This window comes from Pseudophryne corroboree, chromosome 11 (assembly GCF_028390025.1).
Source record: "Pseudophryne corroboree isolate aPseCor3 chromosome 11, aPseCor3.hap2, whole genome shotgun sequence".
In the NCBI taxonomy this organism is placed as follows: Eukaryota; Metazoa; Chordata; class Amphibia; order Anura; family Myobatrachidae; genus Pseudophryne; species Pseudophryne corroboree.
The window spans coordinates 235,337,203-235,362,699 of record NC_086454.1 but is presented as its reverse complement, the minus strand read 5'-3'; the positions used below and the strand labels follow the sequence as shown (position 1 = coordinate 235,362,699).

The following is a 25,497-nucleotide window of genomic DNA, read 5'->3' as shown; positions in this document are numbered from 1 at the left end:
AATTCAATTCATAAATTTAATATCAATTTAAACACACATAGTATAGTAAAAACTCAATTGAGTATCTATATAAGCTGACGCTTCAATAAGCTCATAAAAGTGCACATAACTGTATTTAAAAGTTCAAAGATAGATTCCAATCATGATCTACAGCAACAGAAATCAGCTGGTAATTGTCGGTCAAAGCTTAATTAGCAATCCAGGGTTCCTTTGATCTGCCTTTCAGTTGTAATTATGTCCTCCAAGTGCGCAGATGATTAGAGAGCATAAAATGGTTTTATGATAATTCAGATTAGAGCTCTATAGCAGTTCAATTATCCGTTTAGTATAATCACACAGACAATGCAGAAGATGGAATTACCAGACCAGGCTGTCACGGAAATTTCTCCACCAAATTGCTAGTATTTTTCAAGCTGACACTGCATGGATACTTAACGGTGTTGGACCCAGCGGTCAGGATGTCCCGGGAGGGCTTGCCGGATATGGCGGTCACGGCGTTCGGTCCTCACAACTGGTAGACGCACTGAAAGGTTTGCACACGGAGGAAACGAGTGGCAGGGAACCAGGCTGACTGTAGCAAACACAGTGCACAATGGAGCGTCCTCTACGCGTTTCTCCGCTCTAGTGGTAAGCGGTTTCCTCAGGAGGTTAATACAGGTGTCCATAGCAGGTATGCTTATAAAGTCCATTCAGCCAATAAGAAAGTCTCATTCGTTTGGACTACACCTGTATTTAATTGATGCACCAGCTTAATTCATTCAGAGGAAATAAACCTATCTATCTTTATAGGGAAAACTCTATCAATCGATAAAACATGCTTAAGGGAGATTACATGTATCTAAATTCTTTGTTGACACATCAATAATTGCATACAGGTATATAAATTATAGTATTCTACATAACAACATTTCCTTATTTCGTTATTATTTAATTTATGGCATCACAGAGAACATAAGTATCATTTAAACAGAAAATGCCTATAGCACTCCTAATATTACTAAGAGCTTTGGTTTAAGCATAAGTCTCAATAGCTCATCAGGTAAGTTCTAGGACTCCAGCTCCCAAGGTCACAGGATCGAGCCACATCGAGACCCACAACAAAATCAGATCACAACCTTAATTTATATAGTTATTTACTTTAGCTTTTTTAAGTAGACAATATTTCAACATTGCCAGACCTAGACTGATAAAGTTTTTTTTATATATTAAAAAATTTTTTTTTTATAAAATATATATATATATATATATATCCAGACACCCACAAGAAAAAAGTAATAGTATTCTATAGATACATAGTCATACAATATTGGGCCATAGACTAATTTGTCATATGTTGTTCATTTCAATGTTTTCGTTCAAACCCATTGGAAAAGGGTATTGAGCGAACAGATCCAATACGCCTCTCGCTTGCAGAGGCGATTGAACCTATCGCCACCTCTTGGGGTCTCTTCTATGTGCTCATTGCCCTTAATAGAGATAACCTTAATGTCCCCCTCATGTGATTGAACCACATGTCTGGGCACACTGTGCGTGAGTGACTTCTTGTTAATTAGTCTTCTATGTTCTAAGAACCGTGTGTTGAGTGACCGGGTAGTACGACCTACATACTGCAGGCCACATATGCAAGTTATTACATATATAACATATGTGGTCTGACAGGTAGGGCCATTAGCAATTTGAAAAAAGATAAGTCTATTATTATAAAAAATGCGGACAAGGGAGGAGGGACAGTGGTACAAGATGTGGTTGATTATATACAGGAAGCAGATCGCCAGCTGACTATTGTGAAATTCTATAAGAAATTACCAGGAGATCCTACCATTAGGTTCCTGTGTGATCTAAAACAAATATTGGCTGATGCGCTGGCGTGTGGTGTGATATCCAGGGAGGAATATCATTTTTTATTTAATGCACATCCTATCACTCCCACTTATTATCACCTCCCTAAAATTCATAAATCACTTCTTTCACCTCCTGGACGTCCTATTATTTCGGGTGTAGGGTCACTCACTTCTAATTTATCTGCATATGTTGATTTCTTTTTACAGCCACATGTCAAAAGTTTAAGGTCTTATATAAAAGATACCACCTACTTTTTACACCTAATCAGGGAGCTGAAATGGCAAGAAGATTTCTTGCTAGTTACCTGTGATGTAGAATCACTCTACACCAACATACCACATGATCTGGGTCTTAAAGTTATAGAGAAGTATTTATCTCAGGATTCCACACTGTCACGTGAGCACTGTCACTTTATTTTGGATTCTATCTGGTATATTCTTAAACACAATTATTTTTTGTTTAATGATTAATTTTTCCTGCAGATTCATGGTACCGCCATGGGCACCAGGTTCGCTCCGAGCTTTGCCAACTTATATATGGGGAACCTTGAAAATCAGTACATATGGGGGGGCCCCTTCGGAGCGAACCTGGTGCTCTATGGTAGGTACATAGATGATTTGTTTATTATTTGGAAAGGGGACACAACATCTGTTTCACATTTTATTGATTTTCTTAATTCAAACACTTTTGGTCTTTTTTTCACAAGCACAGTTCATAAGACGGATATGACGTTCCTGGATATCGCACTACACGCTGGGGCAATTAATCAACCTATTCAAACTAAAACATTTAGAAAAAAGGTTGACTGTAACACTTTCTTGGGATACACAAGCTGCCACTATAAACCTTGGGTCAATAATATCCCCAAAAGCCAGTATCTGAGGATTAAAAGAAACTGTTCCAATGAGAATGATTTTATTATCCAAAGTAGGGAACTGACACAATCTCTTTTGGATCAAGGCTATCCGAAATTTCTCCTAGATTTGGCTTATGAGGAGGTATCAAAACAATGTAGGCAGGAGACTCTACAAGATAAATCTGAAAAAAAGATCAGTTATATATCAGAAAATAATGAACCACTCTTTATTTCAAGATTTAATAATTCATCAAATAAGATTAGAGATATCCTGACAAAAAACTTCTCTGTGTTAAAGATGGACAAGGTGCTATCAGGGTGTTTGAATGATAAACCTAGAATAGTTTTCAAAAGAGCTAATAACCTACAAAACCATCTTTCACCCAGTTATTTCAAACCCATTTCTACTTACTGCACTAAGAAGCCTCATATATCTCAGGCACAGAGAGGACAATGTAAGAAATGTTTTAAACCCAGATGTATCACCTGTAGATTCATTGATTCAGAGAGCCATGACTTTTCAGCCCCGAAAGACACTGGGAATTATAAATTTAGTATTATCGGATCCATTACCTGTCAGACCACATATGTTATATATGTAATAACTTGCATATGTGGCCTGCAGTATGTAGGTCGTACTACCCGGTCACTCAACACACGGTTCTTAGAACATAGAAGACTAATTAACAAGAAGTCACTCACGCACAGTGTGCCCAGACATGTGGTTCAATCACATGAGGGGGACATTAAGGTTATCTCTATTAAGGGCATTGAGCACATAGAAGAGACCCCAAGAGGTGGCGATAGGTTCAATCGCCTCTGCAAGCGAGAGGCGTATTGGATCTGTTCGCTCAATACCCTTGTTCCAATGGGTTTGAACGAAAACATTGAAATGAACAACATATGACAAATTAGTCTATGGCCCAATATTGTATGACTATGTATCTATAGAATACTATTACTTTTTTCTTGTGGGTGTCTGGTTATATATATATATATATATATTTTATAATTTTTTTTTTTTAATATATAAAAAAAACTTTATCAGTCTAGGTCTGGCAATGTTGAAATATTGTCTACTTAAAAAAGCTAAAGTAAATAACTATATAAATTAAGGTTGTGATCTGATTTTGTTGTGGGTCTCGATGTGGCTCGATCCTGTGACCTTGGGAGCTGGAGTCCTAGAACTTACCTGATGAGCTATTGAGACTTATGCTTAAACCAAAGCTCTTAGTAATATTAGGAGTGCTATAGGCATTTTCTGTTTAAATGATACTTATGTTCTCTGTGATGCCATAAATTAAATAATAACGAAATAAGGAAATGTTGTTATGTAGAATACTATAATTTATATACCTGTATGCAATTATTGATGTGTCAACAAAGAATTTAGATACATGTAATCTCCCTTAAGCATGTTTTATCGATTGATAGAGTTTTCCCTATAAAGATAGATAGGTTTATTTCCTCTGAATGAATTAAGCTGGTGCATCAATTAAATACAGGTGTAGTCCAAACGAATGAGACTTTCTTATTGGCTGAATGGACTTTATAAGCATACCTGCTATGGACACCTGTATTAACCTCCTGAGGAAACCGCTTACCACTAGAGCGGAGAAACGCGTAGAGGACGCTCCATTGTGCACTGTGTTTGCTACAGTCAGCCTGGTTCCCTGCCACTCGTTTCCTCCGTGTGCAAACCTTTCAGTGCGTCTACCAGTTGTGAGGACCGAACGCCGTGACCGCCATATCCGGCAAGCCCTCCCGGGACATCCTGACCGCTGGGTCCAACACCGTTAAGTATCCATGCAGTGTCAGCTTGAAAAATACTAGCAATTTGGTGGAGAAATTTCCGTGACAGCCTGGTCTGGTAATTCCATCTTCTGCATTGTCTGTGTGATTATACTAAACGGATAATTGAACTGCTATAGAGCTCTAATCTGAATTATCATAAAACCATTTTATGCTCTCTAATCATCTGCGCACTTGGAGGACATAATTACAACTGAAAGGCAGATCAAAGGAACCCTGGATTGCTAATTAAGCTTTGACCGACAATTACCAGCTGATTTCTGTTGCTGTAGATCATGATTGGAATCTATCTTTGAACTTTTAAATACAGTTATGTGCACTTTTATGAGCTTATTGAAGCGTCAGCTTATATAGATACTCAATTGAGTTTTTACTATACTATGTGTGTTTAAATTGATATTAAATTTATGAATTGAATTTTAAACCAGCGCTCCTTATGTTTGTCTCTAGTTTATCAGAGACTTATATATTTATCTCAGAGGTACAGGCTGGAATTCGAGACGTCTCCCCCCCGCCGTTTCCTAAAATCTGCCTTACCGGCAACTCCCTCTGCCAGGGAGGCAGTGTTGGTGGCTATCCAAAAAACTGTATTCACAGCAAGTGATTATCAAGGTACCCTTCCTTCAACAGGAAAAGGGTTACTTTTCCACAATGTTTGTGGTACCGAAACCGGACGGTTCGGTGAGACCCATCTTAACTTTAAAATCCTTGAACACATATAACAAAAGATTCAAGTTCAAGATGGAATCGCTCAGGGCGATTATTGCGATCCTGGACGAGGGGGATTACAGGGTCTCTCTGGACATCACGGATACTTACCTGCATGTCCCCATTTACTCTCCTCACCAGGAGTACCTTAAGATTGTGGTACAGGACTGTCACTATCAGTTCCAGACGCTGCCGTTTGGATTATCCACGGCGCCGAGGGTCTTTACCATGGGTAATGACCGAAATGATGATACTCCTTCGCAAGAAGGGAGTTTTAATTATCCCGTACTTGGACGATCTCCTGATAAAGGCGAGGTCCAAGGAACAGTTGGTAAGGGGGTAGCACTTTCTCGAAGTGCTGCAACAGCAGGACTGGATTCTCAATTCCAAAGTCACAGCTGGTCCCGACAAGAATGATTCTGGAAACAGACCAGAAGAAAGTGTTTCTTCCAATGGAAAAAGCAGAGGAGTTGTCATCTCTAGTCAGAAACCTCCTAAAACCGGGACAGGTGTCGGTACATCAATGCACACGAGTCCTGGGAAAAATGGTAGCTTCGTACGAAGCAATTCCATTCGGAAAGTTCCACGCAAGGATTTTCCAGTGGGACCTGTTGGACAAATGGTCCGGGTCCCATCTCCAGATACAGCAGCGAATAACCCGGTCGACAAGAACCAGGGTGTCGCTGCGGTGGTGGCTGCAGAGGGCTCATCTACTAGAGGGCCGCAGATTCGGAATACAGGACTGGGTCCTGGTGACCATGGATGCCAGCCTTCGGGGCTGGGGTGCAGTCACACAGGGAATAAAATTCCAAGGACTATGTCCAAACAGGAGTTTTTGACTTAACATAAATTTTCTGGAGATAAGAGCCATTTACAAGGCCCTAAGCAAAACAAGGCCCCTGCTTCACCAGCCGTACTGATCCAATCAGACAACATCACGGCGCTCGCCCATGTAAACAGGCAGGGCGGCACAAGAAGCAGGAGGGCGATGGCAGAAGCCACAGGGATTCCCCGTTGGGCGGAAAATCATGTGATAGCACTGGCAGCAGTGTTCATTCCGGGAGTGGACAACTGGGAAGCAGACTTCCGCAGCAGACTCCACCCGGGAGAATAGGGACTTCATCCAGAAGTCTTCCAAATGCTGGTAAATCGTTGGGAAAGACCACAGCTGGACATGATGGCGTCCCGCCTCAATAAAAAAGATATTGCGCCAGGTCAAGAGAACCTCAGGCGATCGCTGTGGACGCTCTAGTGACACTGCGAGTGTACCAGTCGGTTTATGTGTTCCCTCCTCTCCCTCTCATACCCAAGGTACTGAGGATAATAAGAAAAAGAGGAGCAAGAACTATACTCATTGTTCCGGATTGGCCAAGAAGGACTTGGTACCTGGAACTGCAGGAGATGATCTCAGAGGACCCATGGCCTCTGTCACTCAGACAGGATCTGCTGCAGCAGGGGCCCTGTCTGTTCAAAGACTTACCGCGGCTGCATTGACGGCATGGCGATTGAACACCGGATCCTGAGTGTAAAAGGCATTCCGGAGGAAGTCATTCTAATCCTGATCAAAGCCAGGAAGGATGTCAGCCTAAAGTTCAGACGTGTAAGGGAGTGCTGCATATTCAGCCCCTTTCTTTGTGCCCCAGTGGCACCTTGGGATCTCCATGTGGTTTTGGAGTTCCTGGAATCACATTGGTTTGAGCCACTTAAAACCGTGGATTTGAAATATCTCACATGAAAAGTGGTCATGTGTTGGCTCTGGCTTCGGCCAGGCATGTGTCAGAATTGGCGGCTTTGTCATAAAAAAGCCCTTACCTGACTTTCCATATGGATAGGGCAGAGTTGAGGACTCGTCCTCACTTTCTCCCGAAGGTGGTATCAGGTTTTCACTTGTGCCATCCTATTGTGGTGCCTGCGGCTACTAGGGACCTGGAGGATTCCAAGTTACTGGACGTAGTCAGGGCCCTGAAAAATTATATTTCCAGGACGGCTGGAGTCAGAAAAACTGACTCGCTGTTTATCCTAGATGCACCCAACAAGCTGGGTGCTCCTGCTTCTAAGCAGACTATAGCGCGCTGGATTTGTAGCACTATTCAGCTTGCGCTTTCTGCGGTGGGACTACCGCAGCCTAAATCTCTAAAAGCCCATTCCACAAGGAAGGGGGGCTCATCTTGGGCGGCTGCCCGAGGGGTCTCGGCTTTACAACTTGGCCGAGCTGCTACTTGGTCAGGGGCAAACACGTTTGCAAAATTTTATAAAATTGATACCCTGACTGAGGAGGACCTGGAGTTCTCTCATTCGGTGCTGCAGAGTCATCCGCACTCTCCCGCCCGTTTGGGAGCTTTGGTATAATCCCCATGGTCCTTACGGAGTCCCCAGCATCCACTAGGACGTCAGAGAAAATAAGATTTTACTCACCAGTAAATCTATTTCTCGTAGTCCGTAGTGGATGCTGGGCGCCCATCCCAAGTGCGGATTGTCTGCAATACTTGTAAATAGTTATTGTTACACAAATCGGGTTGTTATTGCGAACCATCTATTCAGAGGTTCCATTGTTATCATACTGTTAACCGGGGTTCCTATCACGAGTTATACGGTGTGATTGGTGTGGCTGGTATGAGTCTTACCCGGGATTCAAAATCCTTCCTTAATGTGTCAGCTCTTCCGGGCACAGTGTCCTAACTGAGGCTTGGAGGAGGGTCATAGGGGGAGGAGCCAGTGCACACCAGATAGTCCTAAAGCTTTCTTTAGATGTGCCCAGTCTCCTGCGGAGCCGTCTATTCCCCATGGTCCTTACGGAGTCCCCAGCATCCACTACGGACTACGAGAAATAGATTTACCGGTGAGTAAAATCTTATTTTCTCTAACGTCCTAGAGGATGCTGGGGACTCCGTAAGGACCATGGGGAATAGACGGGCTCCGCAGGAGATAGGGCACTTTAAGAAAGACTTTAGGATTCTGGGTGTGCACTGGATCCTCCCTCTATGCCCCTCCTCCAGACCTCAGTTTTAGACTGTGCCCAGAGGAGAATGGGTGCACTGCAGGGAGCTCTCCTGAGTTTCCTGCTTAGAAAGCATTTTTGTTAGGATTTTTTCTCTTTTTCAGGGAGCACTGCTGGCAACAGGCTCCCTGCATCGAGGGACTGAGGAGAGAGGAGCAGACCTACTTAAATGATAGGCTCTGCTACCTCGGCTACTGGACACCATTAGCTCCAGAGGGAATGAACACCGGTTCGTCCTGGGCGTTCGCCCCAGAGCCGCGCCGCCGTTCTCCTCACAGAGCCAGAAGAAACGAAGACAGAAGACGTCTCAGGCGGCAGAAGCCTTCGGTGCTTCACAGAGGTAACGCACAGCACTACAGCTGTGCGTCATTGCTCCGCTACACCTCACACACTCCGGTCACTGTAAGGGTGCAGGGCGCAGGGGGGGCGCCATGGGCAGCAATAACACACCTCTCCTATGGCAAAAGTGTATATACATGTACAGGTGGGCACTGTACATGTATATAAAAGAGCACCCGCCATTTCTTAATAAGTTTGAGCGGGATAGAAGCCCGCCGCCGAGGGGGCGGGGCTTCACCCTCAGCACTCACCAGCGCCATTTTCTCTACACAGCACCGCTGAGAGGAAGCTCCCCAGACTCTCCCCTGCTTGACACACGGTGAAAGGGGGTTTTAAAGTAGAGGGGGGGCACATTATTGGCGTTTATACACTACAGCAGCTCTATTGGGTAAACATTCTGTGTTTTTCTCTAGGGACATATAGCGCTGGGGTGTGTGCTGGCATACTCTCTCTCTCTCTCTGTCTCTCCAAAGGGCCTCAGGGGGAACCTGTCTTCAGAAAAGATATTCCCTGTGTGTGTGAAGTGTGTCGGTACGTGTGTATCGACATGTTTGACGAGGAAGGCTCACCTAAGGAGGAGGGGGAGTGCATGATGGTCAGGTCGCCGTCGGCAACGCAGACACCGGACTGGGTGGATATGTGGAATGTCTTGAATGCAAATGTAAATTTACTGCATAAACGATTAGACAAGGCTGAAGCTAGGGATCAGTCAGGTAGTCAGACCATGCCTGTCCCTGTGGCACCAGGACCTTCGGGGTCTCAAAAACGCACCATATCACAGATCACTGACACAGATACCGACACAGAGACTGACTCTAGTGTCGACTATGAGGATGCAAAATTACAGCCAAAGGTGGCGAAAGGTATTCGTTACATGATTATGGCCATTAAGGAGGCTTTGCATATCACTGAGGAACCCCCTGTCCCTGACACGAGGGTACACATGTATAAAGGGAAAAAGCCTGAGGTCACTTTTCCGTCCTCATTTGAACTTAGCGACTTGTGCGAAAAGGCTTGGGAATCTCCAGATAGGAGACTACAAGTTCCCAAAAGGATTCTTATGGCGTATCCCTTTCCACAAAAGAACAGGATACGATGGGAATCTTCGCCGAAGGTAGACAAGGCGCTGACACGCTTATCCAAGAAGGCGGCACTGCCTTCTCAGGATACAGCTTTCCTCAAGGATCCTGCTGATCGTAAGCAGGAGGTTACCATGAGCACATTTACACACATTCCGGTACTATCGTTAGACCGGCTATGGCATCGGCCTGGGTGTGTAGTGCTATAGCAGCATGGACAGATTCCTTATCTACGGAACTTGAAACCCTAGATAAGGATTCCATTCTAATGACCCTAGAGCATATCAAAGATGCTGCTTTATATATGAGGGATGCTCAAAGTGACATTTGTTTACTAAGCTCCAGAATAAATGCTATGTCTATTTCTGCTAGGCGACTCCTGTGGACCTGACAGTAGATCGGGGATGCCGACTCAAAGCGGCATATGGAGTCGTTGCCTTACAAGGGGGAGGAGTTGTTTGGAGAAGGCCTCTCGGACCTTGTCTCTACTGCTACGGCCGGTAAATCGAATTTCTTACCTTATGTCCCCCCGCAGCATACTAAAAAGGCACCTCATTATCAAATGCAGTCCTTTCGTTCCAATAAAAGCAAGAAGGTACGGGGATCGTCCTTCCTTGCCAGAGGAAAAGGCAAGGGAAAAAAGCTGCATGCAGCTAGTTCCCAGGAGCAGAAGTTCTCCCCTACATCTGCAAAGTCCACCGCATGACGCTGGGGCTTCCCGGGGGGAGTCAGCTCAAGTGGGGGCGCGTCTTCGATTTTTCAGCCAGGTCTGGGTTCACTCACAGGTGGATTCCTGGGCTATAGAGATTGTTTCTCAGGAATACAGGCTGGAATTCGAAGACTTGCCTCCTCGCCGGTTTTTCAAATCTGCTCTGCCAGCTTCCCCGTCAGAGAGGGAGTTAGTGTTGACTGCAATTCAAAAATCGTATCTTCAACAGGTGATAGTCAAAGTTCCTCTTCTCCAGCAAGGAAAGGGGTATTACTCAACCCTGTTTGTAGTCCCGAAACCGGACGGTTCGGTCAGGCCCATTTTTGAATCTAAAGTCCCTGAACTTGTACTTGAAAAAGTTCAAGTTCAAGATGGAATCGCTCAGAGCGGTCATCGCCAGCTTGGATGGGGGGGATTGGATGGTGTCCCTGGACATAAAGGATGCATACCTTCATGTTCCGATTTTCCCTCCTCATCAGGCGTTCCTGAGATTTGCAGTACAGGACTGTCATTACCAATTTCAGACGTTGCCGTTTGGGCTTTCCACAGTCCCGAGAATTTTCACCAAGGTAATGGCGGAAATGATGGTGCTCCTGCGCAAGCAGGGGGTCACAATTATCCCATACTTGGACGATCTCCTCATAAAGGCGAGATCTCGGGAGAAGTTGCTGGACAGCGTGTCGCTGTCGGTGAGGATGTTGTAGGGGCACGGCTGGATTCTCAATTTACCGAAGTCCCAGCTAGTCCCTACAACGCGCCTGACCTTTCTGGGTCTGATTCTAGACACAGACCAGAAAAAGGTTTTTCTTCCGATGGAAAAGGCTCAGGAGCTCATGGCCCTGGTCAGGAACCTATTAAAGCTAAAAACGGTTTCAGTGCATCATTGCACACGTGTCCTGGGGAAGATGGTGGCATCGTACGAGGCCATCCCCTTCGGCAGGTTCCATGCGAGGACCTTTCAATGGGATCTACTGGACAAATGGTCCGGGTCCCATTTACAAATGCATCAAAGGATCACCCTGTCTCCCAGAGCCAGGGTATCTCTCCTGTGGTGGCTGCACAGTGCTCACCTCTTAGAAGGCCGCAGGTTCGGAATTCAGGACTGGATCCTGGTGACCACGGACGCAAGCCTCAGAGGTTGGGGAGCGGTCACACTGGGAAGAAATTTCCAAGATCTCTGGTCAAATCTGGAGACTGGTCTCCACATCAACGTCCTGGAGTTGAGGGCCATATACAACGCCCTACGCCAAGCGGAGACATTGCTTCGGGACAAACCGGTTCTGATTCAGTCAGACAATGTCACGGCAGTAGCTCATGTAAACCGCCAAGGCGGCACAAGGAGCAGAGTGGCCATGGCAAAAGCGACCAGGATTCTTCGCTGGGCGGATGGCCATGTAAGCACCCTATCAGCAGTATTCATCCCGGGGGTGGACAACTGGGAAGCGGACTTCCTCAGCAGACACGGCCTGCATCCGGGAGAGTGGGGACTTCATCCAGAAGTCTTCGCACAGATCGTGGGTCGGTGGGGACTGCCTCAGATAGACATGATGGTGTCCCGTCTCAACAAAAAGCTAAAGCGGTATTGCGCCAGGTCCATGGACCCTCAGGCGGCAGCGGTAGACGCTCTAGTGACACCTTGGGTGTTCAGATCGGTCTATGTGTTCCCTCCTCTACCTCTCATACCCAAGGTGTTGAAAATAATAAGGCTAAGAAGAGTCAGAACGATCCTCATTGTTCCGGATTGGCCACGAAGGACTTGGTATCCGGATCTGCAAGAGTTGCTCACAGAAGATCCGTGGCCTCTTCCCCCTAAGGCAGGATCTGCTGCAGCAGGGGCCCTTTCTGTTCCAAGACTTACCGCGGCTGCGTTTGACGGCATGGCGGTTGAACGCCGGATCCTAGCGGAAAAAGTATTCCGGAGGAGGTCATTCCTACCCTGATCAAGGCTAGGAAGGACGTGACATCGAAACATTATCACCGTATATGGCAAAATATGTGTCTTGGTGTGAGGCCAGAACTGCTCCTACGGAGGAGTTCCATTTGGGCCGTCTGCTTCACTTCCTGCAAACGGGAGTGAATTTGGGCCTAAAATTAGGGTCCATAAAGGTCCAAATTTCGGCCTTATCCATTTTCTTCCAAAAAGAATTGGCTTCTCTTCCTGAAGTACAGACATTTGTGAAGGGGGTTCTGCATATTCAGCCTCCCTTTGTACCTCCGGTGGCACCTTGGGATCTTAACGTGGTATTAAGTTTCCTCAAGTCACCTTGGTTTGAACCACTCAAGACGGTGGAATTGAAATATCTCACTTGGAAAGTGGTTATGTTATTGGCCTTGGCTTCTGCGAGGCGTGTTTCGGAATTGGTGGCTTTGTCGTATAAAAGCCCCTACCTGGTTTTTCATGTGGATAGGGCAGAATTGAGGACTCGTCCTCAATTTCTGCCAAAGGTGGTCTCATCTTTTCATATGAACCAACCTATTGTCGTGCCTGTGGCTACGCGGGACTTGGGGGATTCCGAGTCCCTGGATGTGGTCAGGGCTTTGAAGATTTATGTGTCCAGAACAGCTAGGATCAGGAAGACTGAAGCTCTGTTTGTTCTGTATGCAGCAAACAAGGTTGGCGCTCCTGCTTCAAAGCAGACTATTGCTCGCTGGATCTGTAACACGATTCAGCAGGCGCATTCTACGGCAGGATTACCATTGCCTAAATCGGTTAAGGCCCATTCCACTAGGAAGGTGGGCTCTTCTTGGGCGGCTGCCCGAGGGGTCTCGGCATTACAGTTGTGCCGAGCAGCTGCTTGGTCGGGGTCAAACACCTTTGCTAAGTTCTATAAGTTTGATACCCTGGCTGAGGAGGACCTCCTGTTTGCTCAATCGGTGCTGCAGAGTCATCCGCACTCTCCCGCCCGTTTGGAAGCTTTGGTATAATCCCCATGGTCCTTACGGAGTCCCCAGCATCCTTTAGGACGTTAGAGAAAATAAGATTTTACTTACCGGTAAATCTATATCTCGTAGTCCGTAGAGGATGCTGGGCGCCCGTCCCAAGTGCGGACTTCTTCTGTAAGACTTGTATATAGTTATTGCTTACATAAGGGTTATGTTATAGTTTCATCGGTTCGAACCGAGTCTATGTTGTTGTTCATGCTGTTAACTGGATAGTTTATCACAGGTTATGCGGTGTGATTGGTGTGGCTGGTATGAATCTTGCCCTTAGGTTAACTAAAATCCTTTCCTCGTACTGTCCGTCTCCTCTGGGCACAGTTTCCCTAACTGAGGTCTGGAGGAGGGGCATAGAGGGAGGAGCCAGTGCACAACCAGAATCCTAAAGTCTTTCTTAAAGTGCCCTATCTCCTGCGGAGCCCATCTATTCCCCATGGTCCTTACGGAGTCCCCAGCATCCTCTACGGACTACGAGAAATAGATTTACCGGTAAGTAAAATCTAATATTCTCTTACGTCCTAGAGGATGCTGGGGACTCCGTAAGGACCATGGGGTATAGACGGGCTCCGCAGGAGACATGGGCACTCTAAAGACTTTAGAATGGGTGTGCACTGGCTCCTCCCTCTATGCCCCTCCTCCAGACCTCAGTTAGATCCTGTGCCCAGATGAGACTGGGTGCACTGCAGGGGAGCTCTCCTGAGTTTCTCTGAAAAATACTTTTTGTTAGGTTTTTTATTTTCAGGGAGCACTGCTGGCAATAGGCTCCCTTCATCGTGGGACTGAGGGGAGAGAAGCAGACCTACTTAAATGATAGGCTCTGCTTCTTAGGCTACTGGACACCATTAGCTCCAGAGGGAGTCAGAACGCAGGTCTTCCCTAGCGGTTCGTCCCGGAGCCGCGCCGCCGTCCTCCTCACAGAGCCGGAAAATAGAAGCCGGGTGAGTATTAAGAAGAAAAGAAGACTTCACAGGCGGCAGAAGACTTCAGATCTTCACTGAGGTAACGCGCAGCGGTAACGCTGCGCGCCATTGCTCCCACACAGACACACACAGCGGGCACTGTAAGGGTGCAGGGCGCAGGGGGGGCACCCTGGGCAGCAATAAAAACCTCTAGGGACACTGGCATATAAAGTAGATACTGCGGAGGCAGTATATTAATAAACCCCCGCCAGTATAAATAATATGAGCGGGACCGAAGCCCGACGGTGAGGGGGCGGGGCTTGGTCCTCCAGCACTAACCAGCGCCATATTCTCCACAGCACACTGCAGAGAAGCTGGCTCCCCGGACTCTCCCCTGCTGAACAAGGTTACAGAGGGCAAAAAAGAGGGGGGGGGGGGGGGGCACATTTCATTGGCGCAGTGAGTATATTTATATAAAAGCGCTGTACTAACTGGGATTTTATTCCAGTGTCAGGTGGCGCTGGGTGTGTGCTGGCATACTCACACTCTCTCTCTCTCTCTCTCTCTCTCTCTCTCTCTCTCTCTCTCTCTCTCTCTCTCTCTCTCTCTCTCTCTCTCGGGCCTTATTGGGGGACTGTCTCCATATAGATATATTCCTGAGTGTGTGGGAGTGTCGGTACGTGTGTGTCGGCATGTCTGAAGCGGAAGGCTCATCTAAGGAGATGATTGTGGTGTCTCCGTCGGCAACGCCGACACCTGATTGGTTAGATATGTGGAATGTTTTAAATGCAAATGTGGCTTTATTACATAAGAGATTGGACAAAGCAGAGTCCAGGGATAAAACAGGGAGTCAATCAATGGCTTTGACTGTGTCACAGGGCCCTTCAGGGTCTCAAAAACGTCCCCTGTCCCAAGTTGCAGACACTGATACCGACACGGATTCTGACTCCAGTGTCGACTACGATGATGCGAGGTTACACCCAAGGGTGGCCAAAAGTATTCATTATATGATTATTGCAATAAAAGATGTTTTACATATCACAGATGACCCCTCTGTCCCTGACACGAGGGTATGCATGTTTAAGGAAAAGAAACTTGAGGTAACCTTTCCCCCATCTCATGAGCTGAACGCGTTATTTGAAAAAGCTTGGGAAACTCCAGACAAAAAACTGCAGATTCCCAAGAGGATTCTTATGGCGTATCCTTTCCCTGCACAGGACAGGGTACGGTGGGAATCCTCGCCCACGGTGGACAAGGCTTTAACGCGCTTGTCCAAGAAGGTGGCGCTACCGTTTCCAGACACGGCGGCCCTCAAGGATCCTGCTGATCGCAGACAGGAAACTACCTTAAAATCGATTTATTCACATACGGGTGCTTTGCTCAGACCAGCAATAGCATCGGCTTGGGTTTGTAGTGCGGTAGCAGCTTGGACAGATACCTTGTCAGCTGACATTGATACCCTAGATAGGGATACCATTTTATTGACCTTAGGTCACATTAAAAACACAGTCTTCTATATGAGAGACGCTCAGAGAGACGTTGGGCTACTAGGTTCTAGAGCCAACACCATGGCGATTTCTGCTAGGCGAGCCCTGTGGACCCACCAATGGACGGGTGATGCCGACTCAAAGAGGCATATGGAAGTTTGCCTTACAAGGGTGAGGTGTTATTTGGGGAAGGTCTCGCGGACCTGGTTTCCACAGCTACCGCGGGTAAATCTACTTTTTTGCCTTATGTTCCCCCACAGCAAAAGAAAACACCACAATATCAGATGCAGTCCTTTCAGTCGCATAAATCCAGAAGAGGTCGGGGCTCTTCCTTCCTCGCCAGAGGTAAGGGTAAAGGGAAAAGAATGCCTGCAACGGCTAGTTCCCAGGAGCAGAAGTCCTCCCCGGCTTCTACTAAATCCACTTCATGACGCTTTTCAAATCGGCTTTACCAGCTTCTCCCCCAGAAAGGGAGATTGTTTTAGCTGCAATTCAAAAGCTGTGTCAACAGCAAGTGATTGTCAAGGTTCCCCTAGTTCAACAGGGGAAGGGGTACTATTCAACCCTGTTTGTGGTTCCGAAACCGATGGCTCGGTCAGACCCATTCTAAATCTAAAATCCCTAAACCTGTACTTGCAAAAGTTAAAATTCAAGATGGAATCGCTACGGGCAGTTATCTCCAGCCTGGAAGGGGGGGATTTTATGGTGTCACTGGACATAAAGGATGCATACCTTCATGTCCCCATATATCACCCTCATCAGGCGTACCTGAGATTCGCTGTACAGGGCTGTCATTACCAGTTTTAGACGTTGCCGTTTGGGCTTTCAACGGCCCCGAGGATTTTCACCAAGGTAATGGCGGAAATGATGGTGATCCTGCGCAGGCAGGGTGTCACAGTTATCCCATACTTGGACGATCTCCTGATAAAATCGAGATCGAGAGAACAGCTGCTGAAAAGCGTGGCGCTCTCCCTGAGAGTGCTCCAGCAGCATGGCTGGATTCTAAATCTACCAAAGTCACAGTTGGTTCCAACGACTCGGCTATCGTTCTTAGGCATGATTCTGGACACAGAACAAAAGAGGGTTTTTCTCCTGATGAAAAAAGCCCAGGAACTCCAGAACATGGTCAGAGACCTGTTAAAACCAAACAGAGTGTCAGTTCATCAATGCACTCGAGTACTGGGAAAAATGGTGGCGACTTACGAGGCGATCCACTTCGGCAGGTTTCATGCGAGGACGTTTCAATGGGACCTTCTGGACAAGTGGTCCGGGTCCCATCTTCAAATTCATCAGAAGATAAGCCTGTTCCCCAGGGCCAGGGTGTCTCTCCTTTGGTGGCTGCAGAGTGCTCACCTTCTAGAGGGTTGCAGGTTCAGCATTCAGGACTGGGTTCTGGTGACCACGGACACGAGCCTCCGATGATGGGGAGCAGTCACACAAGGAAGACATTTTCAGGGACTATGGTCAAGCCAGGAGGCTTGTCTACACATCAACATTCTAGAATTAAGGGCCATATACAATGGCCTACGACAAGCGGAGACTCTTCTTCGCGACCTACCGGTTCTGATTCAATCAGACAATGTCACAGCCGTGGCTCATGTAAACCGCCAGGGCGGAACAAGGAGCAGAGTGGCAATGGCGGAAGCCACCAGGATTCTTCGCTGAGTGGAAAATCACGTAAGCGCTCTGTCAGCAGTCTTCATTCCGGGAGTGGACAACTGGGAAGCAGACTTCCTCAGCAGACACAATCTCCATCCAGGAGAGTGGGGACTTCATCAAGAAGTCGTTGGGGACTTCCTCAAATAGACATGATGGCGTCACGCCTCAACAAGAAGCTTCAGAGATATTGTGCCAGGTCAAGGGACCCTCAGGCAGTAGCGGTAGACGTCCTGGTGACACCGTGGGTGTTTCAGTCGGTCTATGTGTTCCCTCCTCTTCCTTTCATCTCAAAAATATTGAGAATCATAAGACGGAAAAGAGTTCGGACAATACTCATTGTTCCAGATTGGCCTCGAAGGGCCTGGTATTCAGATCTTCAGGAGATGCTCACAGAAGATCCATGGCTGCTTCCTCTCAGGGAGGACCTGTTGCAGCAGGGGCCCTGCGTGTTCCAAGACTTACCGCGGTTACGTTTGACGGCATGGCGGTTGAACACCGAATCCTAGCTGGGAAGGGTATTCCGGAGGAAGTCATCCCTACTCTGATAAAGGCTAGGAAGGAGGTGACGGCGAAACATTATCGCCGTATCCGGAGGAAGTATGTATCTTGGTGTGAAGCCAAGAATTCTCCTACGGAAGATTTCCACTTGGGCCGTTTTCTCCACTTTCTACAGACAGGAGTGGATATGGGCCTGAAGTTAGGCTCCATTAAGGTACAGATTTCGTCCCTATCTATATTCTTTCAGAAGGAATTGGCTTCTCTCCCAGAAGTCCAGACTTTTGTAAAGGGAGTGCTGCACATCCAGCCTCCTTTTGTGCCCCCAGTGGCACTCTGGGACCTTAACGTGGTGTTACAGTTCCTAAAATCACACTGGTTTGAACCTCTTCAAACAGTTGAATTAAAATTTCTCACTTGGAAGGTGGTCATGTTGTTGGCCTTGGTATCTGCAAGGCGGGTGTCCGAATTGGCGGCTTTGTCTCACAAAAGCCCCTATCTGATTTTCCATGTGGATAGAGCAGAGTTGAGGACGCGTCCTCAATTTTTGCCTGAGGTGGTTTCATCGTTTCATATGAACCAACCTATTGTGGTGCCAGTGGCTACAGGGGACTTGGAGGATTCCAAGTCCCTGGATGTTGTCAGGGCCTTAAAAATGTACGTAGCCAGGACGGCCCGGATTAGGAAAACAGAGGCACTGTTTGTCCTGTATGCGGCCAACAAGGTTGGCGCTCCTGCTTCTAAGCAGACTATTGCTCGCTGGATCTGTAACACGATCCAGCAGGCTCATTCTACCGCTGGATTGCCGTTACCAAATTCGTTAAAAGCCCATTCCATTAGGAAGGTGGGCTCCTCTTGGGTGGCTGCCCGAGGCGTCTCGGCGTTACAGCTTTGCCGAGCAGCTACTTGGTCGGGTTCAAACACCTTTGCAAAATTCTACAAGTTTGATACCCTGGCTGATGAGGACCTCATGTTTGCTCAATCGGTGCGGCAGAGTCATCCGCACTCTCCCGCCCGGTTTGGAGCTTTGGTATAATCCCCATGGTCCTTACGGAGTCCCCAGCATCCTCTAGGACGTAAGAGAAAATAAGATTTTAAACCTACCGGTAAATCTTTTTCTCCTAGTCCGTAGAGGATGCTGGGCGCCCGTCTCAGTGCGGACATATTTCTGCAAGGCTTGTTATATAGTTGTTGCTTACATAAGGGTTATGTTACAGTTAAGATCAGTCTTTGGCTGATGCTGTTTTGTTCATACTGTTAACTGGTTCGTATATTCCAGGTTATACGGTGTGGATGGTGTGGGCTGGTATGAATCTTGCCCTTAGATTAACAAAAATCCTTTCCTCGTACTGTCCGTCTCCTCTGGGCACAGTTTCTCTAACTGAGGTCTGGAGGAGGGGCATAGAGGGAGGAGCCAGTGCACACCCATTCTAAAGTCTTTAGAGTGCCCATGTCTCCTGCGGAGCCCGTCTATACCCCATGGTCCTTATGGAGTCCCCAGCATCCTCTACGGACTAGGAAAAAAAGATTTACCGGTAGGTTTAAAATCTTATTATTGCATTGGTGCATGGTCTCGGTGCCACTACAAATTCTTAAAGAACTGGTAACCCCTGCACCAATGGGCCACGCCCGATAGCCGTGCAATAACAGCCACGGGTGGTGAGTCTCTTTGCCTCAGGTTCCCAAGCCTGAAATAAGGTTTCTTTGCCAAAGGATCCCAAGCATGCATTTGGGTTTCTTACCTGGTCCCAAGCCGCTCTGTTGCTTTAATTTATGGCAACAAAAACATTTTCATCAATGCTCACCACAGTTGCTGGTTACTGTGTTAGCCTCTACCACAACGGATGGGAGGCTTTTCCACTGATCCACTTTTGAGACCGCCCCGCCAGGTCATGTAACTGGGCCTGTCCAATACTATTCTAAGCAGATTTTATGTCCTGCTGTCCTCCCTCAGCTTTAAGATTCTCAAAGACCTGGGTGAAATACTGGGGGTCAGCATGGATGCAGAACATCTTTGCGCTCATTAGGTTGATAACAGTGAGGCAACAGCTCCAAACGGCTTCCTTCAAGCTTTCGGCTAGGAAAAGCCTCAGTGGGTAGTAGGTCTCACTGCTCATGTATGCGTAGGATGCATACAGACATGTTGACAGAAATACCATTAGTCCCTGCACGCTGATCATTTCGGATAACATTACCTCTCGGCAGAGCATATAGAGAAACACTACATTGGCTGGAGTGATAAAGCCGGATGTCTGCCAGTATTCAGTGAGAGACCTGTCTATAGTGGTCAGCCATAAAACAATACCTATGGGTGATAGATGCTGGAATTACAGATGTAGCCACGCTCCCATAGGGTGACAAGCTCTAGTAGGGTGTATTCCAATCTCCTAGCAACAGCTGGACTGATATACTGTAGTTGATTACAGTAACTGTGGTATAGTGTATGGTCCAGTAATGCAACCGTCTGATACAATGACTGGGTTTGATGTTATCTGCACTCTAAGAGAAATGGATCAATAAAATGCCGTCACAGCAACTGAGTAATACTGTACTGGTCCAGAGCATTATGGGTTAACTACATATAATTTCTCTGACGTCCTAGTGGATGCTGGGGACTCCGTCAGGACCATGGGGATTAGCGGCTCCGCAGGAGACAGGGCACAAAAATAAAGCTTTAGGATCAGGTGGTGTGCACTGGCTCCTCCCCCTATGACCCTCCTCCAAGCCTCAGTTAGGTTTTTGTGCCCGTCCGAGCAGGGTGCAATCTAGGTGGCTCTCCTAAAGAGCTGCTTAGAAAAAGTTTTTAGGTTTTTTATTTTACAGTGAGTCCTGCTGGCAACAGGCTCACTGCAACGAGGGACTTAGGGGAGAAGAAGTGAACTCACCTGCGTGCAGGATGGATTGGCTTCTTAGGCTACTGGACACCATTAGCTCCAGAGGGATCGAACACAGGCCCAGCCATGGAGTCCGGTCCCGGAGCCGCGCCGCCGACCCCCTTGCAGATGCCGAAAAGTGAAGAGGTCCAGAAACCGGCGGCAGAAGACTTTTCAGTCTTCATGAGGTAGCGCACAGCACTGCAGCTGTGCGCCATTGTTGTCACACACTTCACACCAGCGGTCACTGAGGGTGCAGGGCGCTGTGGGGGGCGCCCTGGGCAGCAATGAAATACCTATACTGGCTAAAAGATACATCACATATAGCCCCTGGGGCTATATGGATGTATTTAACCCCTGCCAGGTCTCAGAAAAACGGGAGAAGAAGCCCGCCGAAAAGGGGGCGGGGCCTATTCTCCTCAGCACACAGCGCCATTTTCCCTCACAGAAATGCTGGTGGGAAGGCTCCCAGGCTCTCCCCTGCACTGCACTACAGAAACAGGGTTAAAACAGAGAGGGGGGGCACTTATTTGGCGATATGATTATATATATTAAGATGCTATAAGGGAAAAACACTTATATAAAGGTTGTCCCTGTATAATTATAGCGTTTTGGTGTGTGCTGGCAAACTCTCCCTCTGTCTCCCCAAAGGGCTAGTGGGGTCCTGTCCTCTATCAGAGCATTCCCTGTGTGTGTGCTGTGTGTCGGTACGTGTGTGTCGACATGTATGAGGACGATGTTGGTGAGGAGGCGGAGCAATTGCCTGTAATGGTGATGTCACTCTCTAGGGAGTCGACACCGGAATGGATGGCTTATTTAAGGAATTACGTGATAATGTCAACACGCTGCAAGGTCGGTTGACGACGTGAGACGGCCGGCAAACCAATTAGTACCTGTCCAGGCGTCTCAAACACCGTCAGGGGCGTTAAAACGTCTTTTTACCTCAGTCGGTCGACACAGACACGGACACTGACTCCAGTGTCGACGGTGAAGAAACAAACGTATTTTTCTTTTAGGGCCACACGTTACTTGTTAAGGGCAATGAAGGAGGTGTTACATATTTCTGATACTACAAGTACCACAAAAAAGGGTATTTTGTGGAGTGTGAAAAAACTACCCGTAGTTTTTCCTGAATCAGATAAATTAAATGAAGTGTGTGATGATGCGTGGGTTTCCCCCGATAGAAAATTATTGGCGGTATACCCTTTCCCGCCAGAAGTTTGGGCGCGTTGGGAAACACCCCTTAGGGTGGATAAGGCGCTCACACGCTTATCAAAACAAGTGGCGGTACCGTCTCCAGATAGGGCCGCCCTCAAGGAGCCAGCTGATAGGAGGCTGGAAAATATCCTAAAAAGTATATACACACATACTGGTGTTATACTGCGACCAGCGATCGCCTCAGCCTGGATGTGCAGCGCTGGGGTGGCTTGGTCGGATTCCCTGACTGAAAATATTGATACCCTTGACAGGGACAGTATTTTACTGACTATAGAGCATTTAAAGGATGCATTTCTATATATGCGAGATGCACAGAGGGATATTTGCACTCTGGCATCAAGAGTAAGTGCGATGTCCATATCTGCCAGAAGTTTTTTATGGACACGACAGTGGTCAGGTGATGCAGATTCCAAACGGCACATGGAAGTATTGCCGTATAAAGGAGAAAAAGACAACGTCTTTTCAGCCTCAGTCCTTTCGTCCCCATAAGGGCAAGCGGTCAAAAGGCCAGTCATATCTGCCATGGGATAGAGGAAAGGGAAGAAGACTGCAGCAGGCAGCCCATTCCCAGGAACTGAAGCCCTCCACCGCTTCTGCCAAGTCCTCAGCATGACGCTGGGGCCGTACAAGCGGACTCAGGTGCGGTGGGGGGTCGTCTCAAGAGTTTCAGCACGCAGTGGGCTCGCTCGCAAGTGGACCCCTGGATCCTACAAGTAGTATCCCAGGGGTACAGATTGGAAGTTCGAGACGTCTCCCCCTCGCAGGTTCCTGAAGTCTGCTTTACCAACGTCTCCCTCCGACAGGGAGGCAGTAGTGGAAACAATTCACAAGCTGTATTCCCAGCTGGTGATAATCAAAGTACCCCTCCTACAACAAGGAAAGGGGTATTATTCCACACTATATTGTGGTACTGAAGCCAGACGGCTCGGTGAGACCTATTCTAAATCTGAAATATTTGAACACTTACATAAAAAGGTTCAAATCAAGATGGAGTCACTCAGAGCAGTGATAGCGAACCAGGAAAAAGGGGACTATATGGTGTCCCGGGACAGATGCTTACTTCCATGTCCCAATTTGCCCTTCTCACCAAGGGTACCTCAGGTTCGTGGTACAGAACTGTCACTATCAGTTTCAGACGCTGCCGGTTGGATTATCCACGGCACCCCGGGTCCTTACCAAGGTAATGGCCGAAATGATGATTCTTCTTCAAAGAAAATGGACGATCTCCTGATAAGGGCAAGGTCCAGAGAACAGTTGGAGGTCGGAGTAGCACTATCTCAAGTAGTTCTACGACAGCACGGGTGGATTCTAAATATTCCAAAACTGCAGCTGTTTCCGACGACACGTCTGCTGTTCCTAGGGATGATTCTGGACACAGTCCAGAAAAAGGTGTTTCTCCCGGAGAAGAAAGCCAGGGAGTTATCCGAGCTAGTCAGGAACCTCCTAAAACCAGGAAAAGTGTCAGTGCATCATTGCACAAGGGTCCTGGGAAAAATGGTGGCTTCTTACGAAGCAATTCCATTCGGCAGATTTCACGCAAGAACTTTTCAGTGGGATCTGCTGGACAAATGGTCCGGATCGCATCTGCAGATGCATCAGCGGATAACCTTATCGCCACGGACAAGGGTGTCTCTTCTGTGGTGGTTGCAGAGTGCTCATCTGTTAGAGGGCCGCAGATTCGGCATACAGGACTGGGTCCTGGTGACCACGGATGCCAGTCTGAGAGGCTGGGGAGCGGTCACACAGGGAAGAAACTTCCAGGGAGTATGGTCAAGCCTGGAGATGTCTCTTCACATAAATATACTGGAGCTAAGAGCGATTTACAATGCTCTAAGCCTGGCAAAACCCCTGCTTCAGGGTCAGCCGGTGTTGATCCAGTCGGACAACATCACGGCAGTCGCCCACGTAAACAGACAGGGCGGCACAAGAAGCAGGAGAGCAATGGCAGAAGCTGCAAGGATTCTTCGCTGGGCGGAAGATCATGTGATAGCACTGTCAGCAGTGTTCATTCCGGGAGTGGACAACTGGGAAGCAGACTTCCTCAGCAGACACGATCTACACCCGGGAGAGTGGGGACTTCATCCAGAAGTCTTCCACATGATTGTGAACCGTTGGGAAAAACCAAAAGGTGGATATGATGGCGTCTCGCCTCAACAAAAAACTGGACAGGTATTGCGCCAGGTCAAGAGACCCTCAGGCAATAGCTGTGGACGCTCTGGTAACACCGTGGGTGTTCCAGTCAGTGTATGTGTTTCCTCCTCTGCCTCTCATACCAAAAGTACTGAGAATTATACGGCAAAGGGGAGTAAGAACGATACTCGTGGCTCCGGATTGGCCAAGAAGAACTTGGTACCCGGAACTTCAGGAGATGCTCACGGAAGATCCGTGGCCTCTACCTCTAAGACGGGACCTGCTTCAGCAGGGACCGTGTCTATTCCAAGACTTACCGCGGCTGCGTTTGACGGCATGGCGGTTGAACGCCGAATTCTAAGGGAAAAAGGCATTCCGGAAGAGGTCATTCCTACACTGGTAAAAGCCAGGAAGGAGGTGACTGCACAACATTATCACCGCATTTGGAGAAAATATGTTGCGTGGTGTGAGGCCAGGAAGGCCCCCACGGAGGAATTTCAATTGGGTCGATTCCTACATTTCCTGCAAACAGGATTGTCTATGGGCCTCAAATTGGGGTCCATTAAGGTTCAAATTTCGGCCCTGTCGATTTTCTTCCAGAAAGAATTGGCTTCAGTTCCTGAAGTCCAGACTTTTGTAAAAGGAGTACTACATATACAGCCCCCGGTTGTGCCCCCAGTGGCTCCGTGGGACCTTAATGTAGTTTTGGATTTTCTCAAATCCCATTGGTTTGAGCCACTCAAATCGGTGGATTTGAAATATCTTACATGGAAAGTAACCATGCTACTGGCCCTGGCTTCAGCCAGGAGAGTGTCAGAATTGGCGGCTTTATCGTATAAAAGCCCATATCTGATTTTCCATTCGGACAGGGCAGAACTGCGGACGCGTCCTCAGTTTCTGCCTAAGGTGGTGTCAGCGTTTCACCTGAACCAGCCTATTGTGGTGCCTGCGGCTACTAGCGATTTGGAGGATTCCAAGTTGCTGGACGTTGTCAGGGCATTGAAAATATATATTTCAAGGACGGCTGGAGTCAGAAAATCTGACTCGCTGTTTATACTGTATGCACCCAACAAGCTGGGTGCTCCTGCTTCTAAGCAGACGATTGCTCGTTGGATTTGTAGCACAATTCAACTTGCACATTCTGTGGCAGGCCTGCCACAGCCTAAATCTGTCAAGGCCCATTCCACAAGGAAGGTGGGCTCATCCTGGGCGGCTGCCCGAGGGGTCTCGGCATTACAACTCTGCCGAGCAGCTACGTGGTCGGGGGAGAACACGTTTGTAAAATTCTACAAATTTGATACCCTGGCTAAAGAGGACCTGGAGTTCTCTCATTCGGTGCTGCAGAGTCATCCGCACTCTCCCGCCCGTTTGGGAGCTTTGGTATAATCCCCATGGTCCTGACGGAGTCCCCAGCATCCACTAGGACGTCAGAGAAAATAAGATTTTACTTACCGAT

The 25,497-nt window shown here is 47.6% G+C and overlaps 1 protein-coding gene across 2 annotated transcripts in view; it reads left to right on the top strand.

Moving 5' to 3' along the window:
• Positions 1–25,497, top strand: part of RBL2 (RB transcriptional corepressor like 2) — a 367,306-nt gene that overhangs the window by 28,326 nt on the left and 313,483 nt on the right. The gene's annotated exons all lie outside the window — the stretch shown is intronic.